This window comes from Petaurus breviceps, unplaced genomic scaffold (genome assembly GCF_028583685.1).
Source record: "Petaurus breviceps papuanus isolate PSGF00001 unplaced genomic scaffold, PetGlider_PUasm1.0 38, whole genome shotgun sequence".
In the NCBI taxonomy this organism is placed as follows: Eukaryota; Metazoa; Chordata; class Mammalia; order Diprotodontia; family Petauridae; genus Petaurus; species Petaurus breviceps.
In genome coordinates, this window is record NW_027186304.1 from 76,784,728 (window position 1) to 76,800,858 (window position 16,131).

At 41.5% G+C, this 16,131-nt stretch overlaps 4 non-coding genes across 4 annotated transcripts; 3 read left to right on the forward strand and 1 right to left on the reverse strand.

The window, feature by feature from the left end:
- Positions 1-10,754: 10,754 nt before the first annotated feature.
- On the reverse strand, positions 10,755-10,827 carry TRNAR-ACG (transfer RNA arginine (anticodon ACG)). The gene has a single exon. It is a non-coding gene; the product is annotated as a tRNA-Arg (tRNA).
- Positions 10,828-11,217: 390 nt separating this feature from the next.
- TRNAY-GUA (transfer RNA tyrosine (anticodon GUA)) lies at positions 11,218-11,310 on the forward strand. Its single transcript has 2 exons — positions 11,218-11,254; positions 11,275-11,310. It is a non-coding gene; the product is annotated as a tRNA-Tyr (tRNA).
- Positions 11,311-12,699: 1,389 nt separating this feature from the next.
- TRNAY-GUA (transfer RNA tyrosine (anticodon GUA)) lies at positions 12,700-12,789 on the forward strand. The gene is given in 2 exon segments: positions 12,700-12,736; positions 12,754-12,789. It is a non-coding gene; the product is annotated as a tRNA-Tyr (tRNA).
- Positions 12,790-12,954: 165 nt separating this feature from the next.
- On the forward strand, positions 12,955-13,027 carry TRNAA-AGC (transfer RNA alanine (anticodon AGC)). The gene has a single exon. It is a non-coding gene; the product is annotated as a tRNA-Ala (tRNA).
- Positions 13,028-16,131: the final 3,104 nt, after the last annotated feature.

Consider the following 16,131-nt stretch of genomic DNA (forward strand, 5'->3'; position numbering starts at 1 on the left):
TTCAAGCCTTTAAAACAGAACAGGCTACCTCAGGCAAAGGTCCTCCTCTCCCCACTCACAGCAACCACCCAGCTTGCTCCCAGCAGCTCCGGCCCCCGGCAGTCCTCAGCAGGAGTCCTAACTCAAAAAAAAAAAAAAAGGCAACCGCCGCCAACTGCCAACCGCAGGACCGTTAGCTCGGCTTCTCACTTTCTCTTGCTCTGCTATGTCAGCACGTCCATGGGGCATGGGAGATCTTTAAATCCCATAACCCTTACACTTACCCACTGTTATATCTAAAGACCCCAAAGACTAGGTCAGGACTCCTCATTCAACAAAAGCTGCTGGGAAAACTGGAAAGAAATCTAGCATAAATTTGGTGTAAACCAGCATCTCATGCTATATGCCAAGATTATTTTCAAAGGGATACATGACAAATACAAAAAAAATCATAAAATCATAAAAATAAGGGGAACAAAAAAGAAATTTCTACTTTCAGATCTACAGATAGGGGAAGAGTTTATGAAGAGTTTAGGATGCCAGAAGAAAAAATGAATTAACTCTGATTATAAAAAATTAAAATATTTTTTCACAAACAAAACCAATGAAGGTAAAATGAAAAGTGAAGTAGTTAAACTGGGTATTAGGGCAGGGCTGACTCAGGTTAATAGCCTCTTAGTTTAGATTTGATGCTGGAATTAAATTAGGTCCTCAAAGGTCATACAACAGTTCACAAAAGGAGGTTTACTTAGCAATAGCAGAGTAAATATATTCAACAAAGGTATTCCAGCAATTAATTTAAGGTAGATGTTTTTCCCCTCCCCTTGTCTCCATATGGAAACACATCTGGTCAGCAATACAGTATTTGAGGACATCTGCCAAGTCTGAAGGGCTCTAACTCCATGTATATAGGTCTTTTATGACCTTGGTTGACTAGGAAGCCAGAGGCTACCAGAAAGTTCAATCTTAGCCCCCTTTCAGGGGATAGCTAGCTTAATCCATATTGAGAAAGAAGGGAGGAAACCTTGTAGATGGTAATTCTATCACACCAAAGAGGGGGAAAAACCTTTTGCAACAAGTTTCTCAGTTAAAGGTCTCATTTCCAAGATATGATAAGAACCAACTCTCCAACTGATAAATGGTCAAAGAGAGGCAGCTAACGGGTATGGGCCTCGGAGTTAGGAAAATCTGAGTTCAAAGATAGACTTAGACCCTTAGCTGTGTGAACCTGAGAAAGTCCTTTAACTTTTCTCTGCCTCATTTGTGTTGATTGTAAAATGGGGAATCATTGGGCGGCTAGGTGGCGCAGTGAGTAAAGCGCTGGCCCCTGGAGTCAGGAGGACCTGAGTTCGGTTTCAGCCCCAGACACTTAACACCCACACAAAAAAACTAGCCGTGTAACCTTGGGCAAGTTACTTAACCCCAATTGCCCTCCTAAAGGCAAAAAAAAAAAAAATGGGGAATCATAGCACCTCACAGGGCTATTATAAGGATCAAATGAGATAATATTTCTTAAGTACTTAGCACAATGTTTGGGACATAGTAGATGCTTAATATATGCTGATTCCTCTTTATCCCCCCAAAGTATATGAACATGCAATTCAATATGCAATTTAAAAAAATGAAAATGCAAAAGGAGATATTGAAGTTATCAATAATCATATGAATAAGTACTATAAATAACTAATAATCAGAGAAATACAAATTAAAGCAATGCAGAGGTTCTACTTTACACTCATGTATATCATCTCTTTTTTTTGTTTGTTTTTTGCTTTTTGGAGGGCAATTGGGGTTAAGTGACTTGCCCAAGGTCACACAGCTAGTTTTTGTGTTAAGTGTCTGAGGCCGGATTTGAACTCAGGTCCTCCTTACTCTAGGAGGTTGTGCCACCTAGCCGCCCCTTAATTTTTTTTTTGGAGGGCAATTGGGGTTAAGTAACTTGCCCAAGATTACATGGCTAGTTTTTGTGTGTGTGGGTATTAAGTGTCTGAGGCAGGAACCGAACTCAGGTCCTCTTGACTCCAGGGCCGGCACTTTACTCACTGCGCCACCTAGCCACCCCAATGTATATCATCTCTTGACAGACTGGTAAAGATAATCTTAGAAAAAAAGGAAAATGACAAATGTTGGAGGGAATGTTGTGGGAAATGTGGGAAAACAAGCACATTAATGCACTATTGGCAGAGCTGTGAATTTGTCCAATCATTCTGGAAAGTAGTTTGGAACCATGTCTCAAAAGTCAGTATATTGTGATCCAGTAATACATCTACTCTATAATCCAAAGAGATCAAAGAAAAACGTAAAGGACTCATATGTGCAAAAACATTTATGGCAGCTTTTTTCATGGTAGCAAAGAATTGGAAACTGAAGAGGTAACACCTCAGTTGAGGAATTCCTGAACAAGTTATGGTATATGAATATGATAGAATAATATTGTCCTGTAAGAAATTATGAAGAAAGTGGTTTCAGGAAAACTTGGAAAGACTTATATGAACTGATGCTGAGTGAAGGGAGCAGAACAAGGAGAATAATTTATACAATAATAACATTGTAAAAACATTTACAAAACACTGTAAAAATAAGATTTCTGATTAATGAAATGACCAATCATGATTCTGGAGGACTAGTGACAACTTGTGTTACCCATCTCCTTCTTGACAGAGAGGTGATGGATTTAAGATGCAAAATGAGGCATACATTTTTGGACATGTATGATGTAGGGATTTTTTTTGCTTCTCTTTGCATATTTTTATGTAAGGTTTGGGTTTTTCTCTTAAATGGGATGGGGGAAGGAGAAAAAACAAGTTCTTACTATTTGAAAAATAAAATGAAATGAGAACAAAATAGGGAAAAATAAAGAAAAAGTGCACCAGATTGAATGATGTTCAAGATATCCAAAAAGAAACAATATTAATTTTAAATTTAGACTGATGATATAAACAAGAAAACATCAAACACAATGAAGAAATACTATGATTTAAGTGATACCCAAGAGGTAAACACAAAATAAGAGCTTAATTCTTCTACAAGTATAAGCAAAATCTAAGGGGAAAAAATTGTGTGGGCATAAGGAATAAAAACGTTGCTGGAAAAAAATTAAGCAAAATGTAAATGACATTTTAAGTAAATTAAGTGTTCTGTAAGAGATAATTGGTAAGAGGATGAATAATAGAAGGTAGAAAACCTTAAAAAATAGACTCTCTGAAAAATAGAATGAAGCAAAAAGAATTCAATGGCTCCTGGGAATGACAAAAAATATTAGAACAAAATCAAAAGATTGGGAAAAACAGAAAATGTAAAGTATCTACTTACAAGCTGTCCCCAGATCTATTTGGAAAAGAAGTTGAAGAAGTGAAATTTAAGAATCATTAGGCTCTCTGAAAACTATGGCCAAACAACAACAACCATGACACCATATTTTTAAAAGTCAGAAAAGAAAACTGTCCACGTCTGTTAGAATCAGAGGGCAAGATGAAAATCCATCAATCACTTCCTGAGAAAAACTACAAATTAAAAGTAGAAAGGAATGTCATAGGTCAAATCTAAAACTTCCAGGTTAAAGAAAAAATATTGCAAGCATCCAGAAAGAGTTCAAATACCATGGAGTCAGTCAAGTACCTGTATCAGCAATGCCATATTCACAATGCCTATAGAGATTACAAATATGCTGATATAATTATCCATCACAAAATAGGTCAGGTTTGCCATTTGGGGAAATAAACTAGAAAATTTATTAAGATACCAAAAGACTGAGTCCCAAAACCAGAAAGTGAAAGCCATCAGAGTAGTTATGACATTGGCACAGGTAGATAAAGTAGAAAGCACCCACATTCTCAAGCCTTTAAAACAGAACAGGCTACCTCAGGCAAAGGTCCTCCTCTCCCCACTCACAGCAACCACCCAGCGCCCTGGAAGCGCGCTCCCAGCAGCTCCAGCCCCTGGCAGTCCTCAGCAGGAGTCCTTAGCAGAAAGTCCTGCTCCCAGCAGCTCCGGCCCCTGGCGGTGCTCAGCAGGGGTCCTAACTCAAAAAAAAAAAAAAAAGGGCAACCGCTGCCAACGGCCAACCACAGGACCGTTAGCTCGGCTTTCACTTTTTCTCACTTTCCGCTTTCTCTTGCTCTGCTATGTCAGCACGTCCATGGGGCATGGAAGATCTTTAAATCCCATAACCCTTACAGTACCGAAGTCAGGATCACGTAAGACTTAGCAGCAACTACCATAAAGAAGAGAAAATCTTGGAATACAATCCATAGAAGAGAAAAGATAAAGCCTTACAACCAAAAATCCTGCAAAATTAGATATAATCCTAGAGAGGAAAAATAGACCTGTAATAGAGCATCTTTATGAAAAGGCCAGAGCTGACTAAAAACCTTGCAATGAAAACAGTAAAATCATGAGAAACCTAAAATGGTAGATACATTTATTCAATTGGTTAGGGCAAAATGGCAATGGGAGTGGGGGAGAGAGGGAAATAGGAAGCACAAGTGCAATCATTTCACTACATCTTGATTGGCTAACAATGTAGAAATCTGCCATCCACCATGCGACTTTAAATAACAGAAAGTCTTGATACTCTCTATCAATGACATGGTAAAGCAGATGGTCTTATCCACTACCATAACAACTACTTGCTGTCCTTAGACTGCAATTTTGTCTAAAACTAGCTCTTCGTTTTAGATAAATAATGTGACCCCATGTAATAGCAAGCATCCTAGCATACCCAGAATAGCTTCTAGCACAGGTTCTTTGATCTGTTTTTCTAAAGGAAAGCAACTCAAAAAAGGTTAACAATCTTACTTTAATCAAACATATATAATTTACCTAGTTCAGGGGAAAAAGTCAGAGAATACAAACAAAAGTTACAAGCAGACAAAAATACAGACAGAGGAAATAACACAGTCCAGCAGACCAAAAGACAGGGCTTCTGGCTCTTTGACCATTACATCCATACAGTGTTAGTCACCAGAGAGATCAGCACCAACATCTGGGTTTTCAAAGCTGGGGAGCTTAATGGCTGCCCAGAGTCTCATCTGGTAAAATTACACAACTCTTCCTACAAATGAGCCCCAAAGCAAAACCTCACCTCAGAGGTATACATAGCTTTCTCCTGGGTCAGAGAACGTCACAACCCTCCTGACCCACTGCCCAATTACAAAGTAACAAGGTGTGGGCCTTCCTGAAAAACAAGCCTCCCCTAAGCAAGCTTCTTCTGTGGGCTCTACTCCACCCTTCAGCAAACTCCTCCCACCACAGGCTCCATGTGACCACATTCAGCCTAGCAGGGGGCAGAGTATATTTTCAAAGCAGAGAAGGTTCTCAAATTCACTTAGGCTTATTAAGCGCAGGGAAGATCTTCAAAGTCCCTTACCATTACACCCCAATCCCAAAATCCATTGGTATGGAACTTTCTCCTTATTGGTGGAATGCAGTTTCCGAGAGTGGGACAGAGGAGAAATTCTCCAGTCTTATTCAAACTATGTTTGAGTCATTGTGTCTCTTCAGACTTTGGGTGCTTCTGGCTTCCAGCTTCAAGAGAGAAGATAGAGATGCCAATCTCACTTCTGGCTACCAAAGGAAAAAACTCTGGGAAGAAGACAATGTGAGGAGTTGGCAGTCTCCATCATATGTCCCTGTCTCCAGCTTGCTACATTGGATACTTTAAGGAACTTTTCCCTGGGTGGATCTAGGATGCTCTTTCTTGGTTAAGCTGAGTTACCTTGCTCCTAATGGGAGAGCTCCTTCACTCTGTATTATCTGGTATACATTCTCCTATGTATACCTCCTCTGATTTCTTGCTAATTGCTGTGGGGTACAATTTCCCCCCAATTATGAAACAGTGATCAGAAGTTAGACTGAAACCAAAAAACCTCATTCCCTTAGACAAATAATATTTAAGAGAGCAAAGAGATATAATTCCAGCCTGGTACTCATTGAGAGCAGGGCAGTCACCTTCTGCCCTCCACCCCCTTCTTTCCCTCCTGGAAGGAATGAGAATCTCCCTTGGAGTGGGTGGAAGGAGGGGAGAAGAGGCTGAAGATGTCTATTCTGCCTCCCTGAGAGCCACACAATGACACCCCCATGCTATATTGGAGTACAGCCCCACTCACAATAATACTAACTATAGTAAGAGAAGATCTATTTGTTCGGATGCCTTTAAGTTCAGTGCTATTTAACATAAGTGGGAGTTTAACATAAATGAAAGCAGTTTCATGACTGTAAAAGCATTTGATCTCTTCTCCTTACTTCTTGCCCTTGAACAAGGGACATTTTCTTTTCTGACAATAAAGCATACCTCTGGCATTCCAAATGCTCTCCTTTTCTGCCTTGGATTATCCTCCTCTTTCTCAAGCCTTCCCTCTCCTAGGAAATGCTTTACTTTTCCATCTTGAGTTGGTGCAGAATGCTAATTGCTTGTGTGCTCCATGCAGACCCAAAAGGTTATAAAAATCAAATCTGTATACCAGGAATCTGAATTTGCTAATTAGCAGATCTCTTAGCATGCTAATCAATCTCTACTTCCAGTTTGGCCTCCTCCCTTTGGTCCAGAGTAGATAGGTATACCTCTCCAAAGAGGCTGAGAGAAAATCACCCTACCACAATGAAGTATTCACATTCTACTGAATCTACTTAGGGCCCCAGCCCTAAGATCATGTCTCAGGAAGCCTCCTAATTTCTCAAGTCCCCTTGCCCTGTGAGAAAATTTTCTCTTGTTGCACAACACATTCTCTTATCAGAACAGACACAGGGGTGCCTGACCCAAGGATTTTTGTCCCTGGCTGGCCCAAGGACTCTCCCTTACAGCAGATCCCAAGGTCCATGCCTCTGGCAACTCAACAAAAAAAACCTGTCTTTTCTCCCTCCACATCTGGTATCAACAAAGTTATGTCTACAAAATTCCCCACGTTTTCTCATCCATAGCTCCCAAAGACACCTGTACCCCTAGATTACCTAATTAGAGTCCTTGGCATCCTTTCCCTTGTCTCTTTTTTGTATAAGCCCCACCACCATCCTCACTAGCTTGCAGTTTCCCTAAGGACCCTTGCCTGCTTTGGCTAAAGTGTTACAATAAACTTTTTGCCAGTTGACTAAGAGAAGGCTTGAGTGTGTGCATTCATTCAAGGCAACTCTGCCTTGGCATTCTTGGGGTCTCAGCACCCCAAAACATCTTCACTAATAGACAAGTTTATCTTCAGAATAATAAAATCTACAATGGTCACAGAGGAAGCTAAGTAAAAGAGAGGACCCAGGTGAATTTTTGTTTGGTTTGGTTTGTTTTAAGGAAGGAAAGAAAAGGGAAGGGAAAAAAGGAACACTAGGGAAGAAATGAGGGAAAAGACAAACTTACTTTCACACAAACAGGGTGTGTGAAAAGAATATGCAAACATGGAGAATTTGGAACAGTTACAAGGAAATAAAGAAATTACTAGAAACTACTTCATCCTATATATGCCAACTTAAGTATCATTTAAATAGATGAATATTTACAAAAACATAAAATACTCAGATTAATAAAATAAGGAATTGACAGTTAAGGTAAGGCAATCTCAGAAAAAATATAATATTATAACTTTATATATATATGCACACACATACATACATACACACATATACATACAATATAAAACCTGTTTGCAAGAATAGGAAAAGAAGGGATCTTCCCAAATTCTTTTATGAAACAAGCATGTTCTTGATATATAAGCCAGGGAGGAACAAAACAGAGAAAGAAAACTATAGAGCAATAGCCCTACTGAATACCAATGCAAAACAATTTAATAAAATATTAGTAAAAACCCTGCAGAAACATCTTAAAATATTATATAACATCATTTGATTGGATTTATATTCCAGGAATTCGAGGTTGGTTTAATATTTTTAAAAAATATAATAATAAGCTATAATAATAATATAATAATAAGCTATAATAGGCTAAATTAATAACAAAGACAATAATTACATGCATCAATAGACTCTAAAAAGGCTTTTGTCAAAGTAGAACTCCTGTTTTTTAAAAAAGCACATACTTAAATACATCACAACAAATAGACCTTTCCTTACTAGAGTTAAAAGTATCTATCTAAAATGAAGAACCAGCATTATCTGTGGGGAATGCCAGAGGCTTTCCAACAAAGGTAAAACCAGGTAAGAAAAATAAATTGAGAGAATAAATACAGGCAAAGAAGAAACAAAATTATTTTTTTGCAGATGATGTGATGGTCTGTCTACTTAAAGAACCCTAAAGATTCAACTAAAACAATTAAGAACCTCAACAAAATTGTAAGACACAAAATAAATCTACATAAATCTTCATCTTTTTTATATTACCAATTACAGCTAGCAAGAGATAGAAGCAATTTTAGCAAACAACTATGGAATATATAAAATATTTAGGAGTCTCCCCCAGTAAGATATATATGGGAATTATATGAATATAAGTTAAAAAAAATAAAGAGACACCTAAATAATTGGAGAACTATTAATTGCTCATGGTTGGACTGTACCAATGGACAATATGACAGTAATACCTAAATTTATTTATTAAATATCATACTAATCAGCTTATCTAAAGGTTTACTTTATAAAGCTAGAAAAATAAAATTCACCTGGAGAAGCAAAAGGTCAAGACTCTCGAAGAAAATAATGAAAAAATCAAGAAGGGGTCCTAGCAGTACCAGATGTCAAACTATACTATAAAACAGGAATCATTAAAAACTATTTGACACTGGTTAAAAAAATTGGTGTAACTGATGAAGTGAATAAGCATAGGTAGCACAGTGTTCAATAAATTAATAGACCCCCATCTATAAGGTTAAGGACTCACTATTCAATTAAATGTGAAAACTCTAAAAACAGTTGAAATTGGGCTTAGGCCAATATCTCAATATATATCAATATCTCAATATACAGCACGATAAGCTCCAAATGTATCCACAGCCTAGATATAAGAGTACATCATAAATAAATTAGAAGAGATGAAGGTTTGGGAAGGAGAGAAGAGAAACCTGGCAATGTTTTTAGGCAGTGGGGAAGGAGCCAGGAGATGATGAAGATGAGAGAGGGTGAAGACAAACTCCTGGAGATTTTTTTTTTTTAATTGATGAGAGCAATGGCAGTAGCAGAGTGTTTGGCCTTGGCAAGAAAGGTAATTTCTTTCTTCTCAGACTGGACCAAAGTATCAGAGGAACAACACAGTGAATTATATGGAGAGGTTTTAAGGTGAGGAAGAAGGAAGAAGGAACTCATTTCATTTCATTCATTTTGTCAGGAGGTGTTTCCCTCAGAAAAGGAGGGGAAGGGAATGCTATATGGAGGGTTTATGAGAAGAGAAGGTTTAGAATAGCCGTTTCAGGAAGTGTGCTGGTCAATCAAGGAAGAATAAATATAGACTCTACAGCAAGGAAGGCCAACTTAGCTTATATAATACAAATCTGTAGTGGCACCGGACTGTACAGAGGTGTGTGACTTCCAGGCTCCTTCGCAGCTGAGTGGTGGGGGGTGTGGGTAATCCTGGGTTAGGGTTTGGCAAGACATGAATGAATGTGATAGGATATCAGGGCAAGGGATTCAAGGGTCAAGTTCAGTGACCTGGTCAACTATGAGTTAGAACTATGGCATGAAGAAAATGACGCTAGAGCAGAGAACCAGAGAGGGGGCAAAAAATGACGAAGGGTCTGGAGTCCAGGACATAGGAAAATCAGCTTAAGTTTACTGATGTTTAGTCTGGAAAAGAGAAGCCTGGTTTACCAATTTCTGCTTTAAAAATAGAAGACAATGTTAATTAGCATCAATTTACAGAAAAATAGGAAATTTTTAAATTGTGATTTAAATAGATGAGATAAAAAACGGAGTTACTTTTTAAATATGTGCATTTTAAACACCTGGAAGATTTCATTCCAAATTCAGAATCCAATAATTACAAAAAAATTATGTTTCGGGAAAATGAACTTAGCCTTAACATAAAATTCGTCATTTACCACAAAGTTAAGATGAAGTATGTAAAAAAAGAAAAAAATCAGAAGTCCTATTTTACAAATGTATATAACACCTGAATCATTGCCAAGATTGCTTCTGTTAGCAGTAAATACAGGATATGCTTTAACATACTACAGTTTAAAATTACCGTAATGTTAAAAGATTCTTTAATCAAAAATTAAATTCAGGGATGCATTACACTGAAGGACCTAAAAACCTTGAAGTAAAAGTCAAGGAAGAGATATTAGATTTGTTTGGTCGGAGAGGACAAAATTAAGGACAGTAGTGAGAAGGCGAAAAAAGACAAAGTTTAAGCTGGATGTCAGGGGAACAGAAACCCAGCCCAAATCCTCAGCTAATTAGTGCGCTCCCAAAGAGGAGTGAGTGGGCTGCTCCATCCGCCTTAGGGGGCCTGGCCAGAGGCTGCAGGACCGGAGTCGGTCTAAGATTTTCTGATGCTGATTGTTGAGTTCAAGGCTGCCTACTGTGCCCAGGGAGCAAACGTTGGTAAATAGCCTACTATGTGGCAGGCACCATGCGGCGCGCTGTACAATGATCGCTGGAGAGGTATGAGTACGGTATGGGGTTACACAGAACGGCAGTATAATGAATCTATTTTAATTGCCTCTGCGATTAGAAGCAGAAGCCAAAATGGAGATTCTTCATTCTACTCCATTCCCCTTCATCCCCCCCCATCCCCAACCCCCACCCCCCCCCCCCCTTTTTCGTCTTTTCGTCCCCCCCCCCCCCGCCCCAACTCTGCAAAAAAATTAAAATAAAAAAAATTCCATCCCCGGCAAAAGAAACGAGCCAGGTAGGAGTCGAACCTACAATCTTCTGATCCGTAGTCAGACGCGTTATCCATTGCGCCACTGGCCCTTCGTAAAGCGGGCGGGGGAGGGTGTCTACACAAAGTCTAAAAGGGCGGGAGTGGAGTGCCCTATTTACCAATGGGTTTGCAGAATGGGTGGGAGGTGTAGATGTACAGAGCCGCAGGGCGGCCCCCCCCCTCCCCCCCCCCCCCCCCCCCCCCCCCCTCCCCCCGGGGTCCGGGGATGGGGTCGGGTTCAGGACCCGGGCGAAAACTTTTGCTGTGCACATGAGCAGGACTCTGGGACCTAGGCTTGGGTCGGCCTTTTGAGTCCTGCGGGCAAGTGAGTAGTTGGATGTGCGCACGCGCCAAGAAATGAGTCCTGCTAGACATAGGGAACGTGTCAACCCCCGCTGTTAAGTGTTGAGTCTCACGGGGGCGCATCTGCAGACTGTGTCCCTTCGATAGCTCAGCTGGTAGAGCGGAGGACTGTAGTGAAAACGTATGCGTGAGACATCCTTAGGTCGCTGGTTCGATTCCGGCTCGAAGGAGACCGCGTTTTTATGAAGTCATTTTGCAAATGTGTAGATTTCATACTGAAATAGAAGGGAAAGATTTCTTCCCTTTCCTGTTGACCCCGTTTCCTGACGCTTACAATTTTCAATTTACCTATTCTTCAAATACCCTAGTATTTACTTCTCTGTGTATTTATATACTTTCCCCAGTAGAAAGTAAGCACGTTGAAGGCAGGGAGTATTTCCGGTGCGTAGGTCAGGCGGGTCCCAACCGCGCTTTTTGGTAAAAGAACCAGAGTTTCTGGGGAGAGGGTGAAAGGGACGGCGCGGAGAGAGGAAAAAAAGAACGAGTGATAATTGAAAATATTAATTTATAAAAGGTTGATCAGGGCCACCACTACAGCGACAGAGGCAGACGAGAGAAAAGAGAGCACAGACAAGACACGGAGACAGAGAAAGGAGAGTGACACAGAGAATGGAGAGAGACAGGGAGATATAAGAGAGACGCAGAGAGATGTAAGATACAGGAGAGAGGAAGCCAGAAAATGAGACAGACAGACAAACACACAGAAAGGAAGGGGGGTGGGGGGAAGGGGGAAAGAAAGAAGAGATACACAGAGAAAGAAATGGAAGCTGAGATAAAAGAGGCGGGGGCTGAGAAAAGGCAGAGAGAAGACAGAGACAGGGAGAGATAAAGAGAAAGAAGAAATAGAGACAGAAAGGAGAGGAGAATCAGAGAGAAAGAGGCGAGGATAGAAGAAATAGGCAAAAGAGGACGAAGAGAAAAGAATAGAAAGAAAAGATGGGGGAGAGGCAGTGATGGACGGAAGAAGCTGGGACAGATAGAAGGGAAACAAAGAAAAGGCAGAAGGGAGACAAACAGACGCAGAAACGGGAGACAGGGAAGAAACAGCTAAAGAGGCAGAAAAAGAGGGAAGAAAGAAGAGACAGGAAGATGGAAACAGACAGCAGGAGGGAAGAGAGGGGGGGGGGGGCAGAGGCGGACAAAGTGCACCCCTCAGGCCGGATTTTGGAGAGGGTCCACAAATGGTGCTTTGTTTTTAGTACAATCCATTCACTTACAACCCCCAGTTGGAAATCCACCCTCCAGAATAAAAGCCCCCTCCAAACTAAAAGAAAGCCCCGCCCTCCCCTCTCCAGCTCAGACCCTCCCAAATCCTCCAGTACTTGGGCCCTCGGGCCGGCGCTCTGGGCTCGGCCTAGCTAGAGAAAGTTTGCACAAGGCTAGCCCTCTTATCGTCCAGGAGGTGAGAGAAGACGAGACCGGGGGTGGGGGAGAGGTAGGAGCCGCGCTTCCCCCTCCCAGAGCGTGCGGAGGAGCCGGCAGGAGAGGGAGCGGCAGGGGGGGGGGGGGAGGCAGCGGCGCAGGTTCTTGGAGCCGTCCTGGGCCCACGCCTGTAGCTTCCTTCGATAGCTCAGCTGGTAGAGCGGAGGACTGTAGAGGCGCGCTCCTTGGCGATCCTTAGGTCGCTGGTTCGATTCCGGCTCGAAGGAAAAGCTGACATTTTATTCCTTATTTTTTCAAGTTTCTCTTTTAAAGTTTGATGCGAGCTAGCTAGTTACGGAGGAAAAAGGAGAAGGGGTGTGGCCCGCGAGGGTAGGGTGCCCGGCGGCTCTCAGCGCTCCCTAGGGGAAGCGCTAAAAATTGTTCCTCGAGGAGGGGAATTAGCTCAAATGGTAGAGCGCTCGCTTAGCATGCGAGAGGTAGCGGGATCGATGCCCGCATTCTCCAGCCGCTTTTCCTTTTAACTCATATAATCGAATCTCCCTTCCTTTCTGTGGCCCAGGCAACTCTGCTTTACGTTGTATTTCACGAACTTTACAATTTGCATGGTCCTCGCGCTTTTGTTGGAGGATAAGTTCAAGGGACTCATAAATTCAGTTAAATAAACATTCCTACTATGTGCCTGGCACTGTGCTAAACGCTGGGGGTACAAAGAGGCAAAAGACACCCTGGCCCTCAGTCTGTTGGGGGTGACGGCATGCAAATAAGTATACGCGAAGCAAACGGTGCACAGAATAAATAGGAAACAATTAACGGGGTGAGGGGGCCTCTACTATCTAGTGGCCACTGGTAGGAAAATTTTGCAGGGCTGGTAACTTGCAAACGCACTTGCCACCTCCCCTCTTTCCCCTCCCCCTCCCTTTGTCGCCCAGCATCCTTTTTTGTGACCAGTTACCTACCTTGGGGACTCGGCTGGCTGGTGGTGTTAGGGGCCTACCACTTCCAGGCTAAGTGACTTTCCAACACTGTGTCTGACACTTAATAAATGTTTATTGAATTGAATTGAATTGAATTAAATTAATAAGTGGAAGAGCCAAGATGGATGGTGAACCTTTTTTTAAAATCTCTCTATTCAAAGATCATAGAAGTGAAAGAAAAATTGAATTTTGTTTTACATTTGATTTTGGCTAAGAGAGAAATATAAAGTATTCAACTTAATTCTCCCCCTCTCATTACTTGTGTGACTGAGCAAACCACTTGGGTCTGGCTTTCATCATCAGTGAAGGGGTTGGACAAAAGGGCTTCTGAGCTTCTTTACAACTCTAGATCATATACTTCAGTTCTATACCATGGTCAGTTAAGGGAAAAAGAGGGAAATCCAGAAGGGAGAAGACAGACTAGTCTGGGAAAAAGTTAACTCCCAGGAGATCTAGGGTGACATAAGTATGTTGGGAAAGCATTGACTGTATATGGAGCCAACATAAGTGTCCTTCAGGGTTCTGTCCTGGGCCCTCTTCTCTCTCTATAGTTGGTAATCTCATCAGCTCTCATGGATTCAAAAGTCATCTCTATGCAAAAGATTTTCAAATATACCTCCCTGCCCCAATCTCTTTGCTGACCTCCCATTTTTCGACTCTAAATACCTTTCAGACTTCTCAAACTAAATGTCCAGCAGACAACTGAAATGCAATTTGTTCAAAATGGAACCGGAAATCTTTCCCCTAGCCCTCCTGGCCTTCTGCATTCCCAGTTAAAGTAGAGGGCAACACCTTCTTCCTTCAGGCTGGTAACCTAGGAGTCACCCTGGACTCCTCACCACTCCCCCATTCAACGCTGCAACACCCCTGGGATACATCCCCTTCTTTCCTCATACATTATCACCGCTCCAGTACATGCCCTCATCATCTCATACCTGGATTACTACAATAGCCTGCTGGTGGGTCTGTCTGCCTCAAGTCTCTCCCCCACTCTAAAACATCCTCAGTTCAGCCGCTAGACAGATTTTCCTAAAGTACAAGTCTGAACATGGAACACCCCATCCCCTCACACAGACTCAAGTGGCTTGCTGTTGCCTGCAGGAGCAACTATAAAACACTCAGGTGTTCAAGGACCCCCTTCTACCTTTCTTATGCCTTACACTCTCCAAGAAGTGTGACAATTCAGTGACACTGACCTCCAGACTGTTCCATGGGCAAGACTCCATTTCTTGGCTCTGGGCATTCTCTCTAGGTGTCCGCCATACCTAGAATGCTTTGCCTCCTCTGCTCTGTCTACTGACCTCCCCGGCTTCCTTTAACTAAAATCTTACCTGGTACAGAAAGCCTCCCCCAACCTCTCTTAATCCCAGACCCTTCCCTCTTTTATTTCCTTTTATCCTGCATATATTGCTTTGTATATATTTGTTTGTATATGGTTTCCCCTGTTAGACTGTAAACTCCCTGCAGGCAGGGACTGTCTCTTACTTTTCTTTTGCTGTCTCTAGGGCTTAGCTGCTTGCCTGGCTCGAAGTAGGTTAATACATATTTATTGAATTTAATTTAGAATCCAAGCTTGGCTATTTACTACCCTTGTGACCTTGGGGAAATTCACTTAACTTCTCCCCAATTATTATTTTATTAAAAACTTCTTTTTAAAAAGAGTGATGATTATTTAAGAGTGCTACTAAGAAGAGAGGTCTTTTAAAGGGAATTACTTATATAATATGTAAATGTGGAATTTGAAAGACAAGCAATTTATCCATGGCCTGGGGAAGTTTGTCCTGAATGTGTTTGTGGTGATTTCCTAAGAAGAGCAGGAGGGGCCTTATATGGTAGGGAGAAGGGCTTTTCTGGTCAGGACAAATAGATGATGGAGGGCATAGGTAAAGTGGTGATCAGTTTAAAGGGATTTGGAGTGAAACTGCTTAGTTTAGAGAGGAAGCTATGTAAAGTAACACAAATTGTTTCTGAATGGGAGAGCTCTGAGAACAATCTACCAAGGAAAAAACAACCTAAGAACAGGGATATTAGAAAACAGAAAGAACGAGCTGGAGGAAATAGATACTGTGAATGGACTTACACTGACCCTGCTTTGATGAGAAGGTACATGAACCAAACCCTTGGCCTTAGCATTTAAGTTAGGGTATATAGGTGTGGAAGTAGATAAAGGGTTGGGCCTGGAGTCAGGAAGACTCATCTTCCTGAGTTCAAATCTGGCTTCAGTCATTTACCTGTGTGACCCTGGGTAAGCCATTTAACCCTGTTTGCCTCAGTTTCTCATCTATAAAATGGGCTACAGAAGGAAATGGCAAACCACTCCAGTATCTTTGCCTAGAAAACCCCAAATGGGGTCACAAATAGTGGGACATGATTGAAACGACTCAACAACATCCCTATGGTGACTGGAGCAGAATATATGTGCTGGGGTACAGTGGAAAATAAGGTTGGTTAGGAATGAGGTGAGGAAGGGTATGGCAGAGTTCCTGGTGGCCCTGAAAGCCTTAAAACCCTAGCTTAAGAGTCTGGAATAAATGCCCAACCATCTTTTTCCTAAAAGGAATCCTTTGGGTTTAGGCCCCTAAACCTATTTATTCATTTGTTGCTCACTGACTGACTGACTAAAGGTTGACCTGA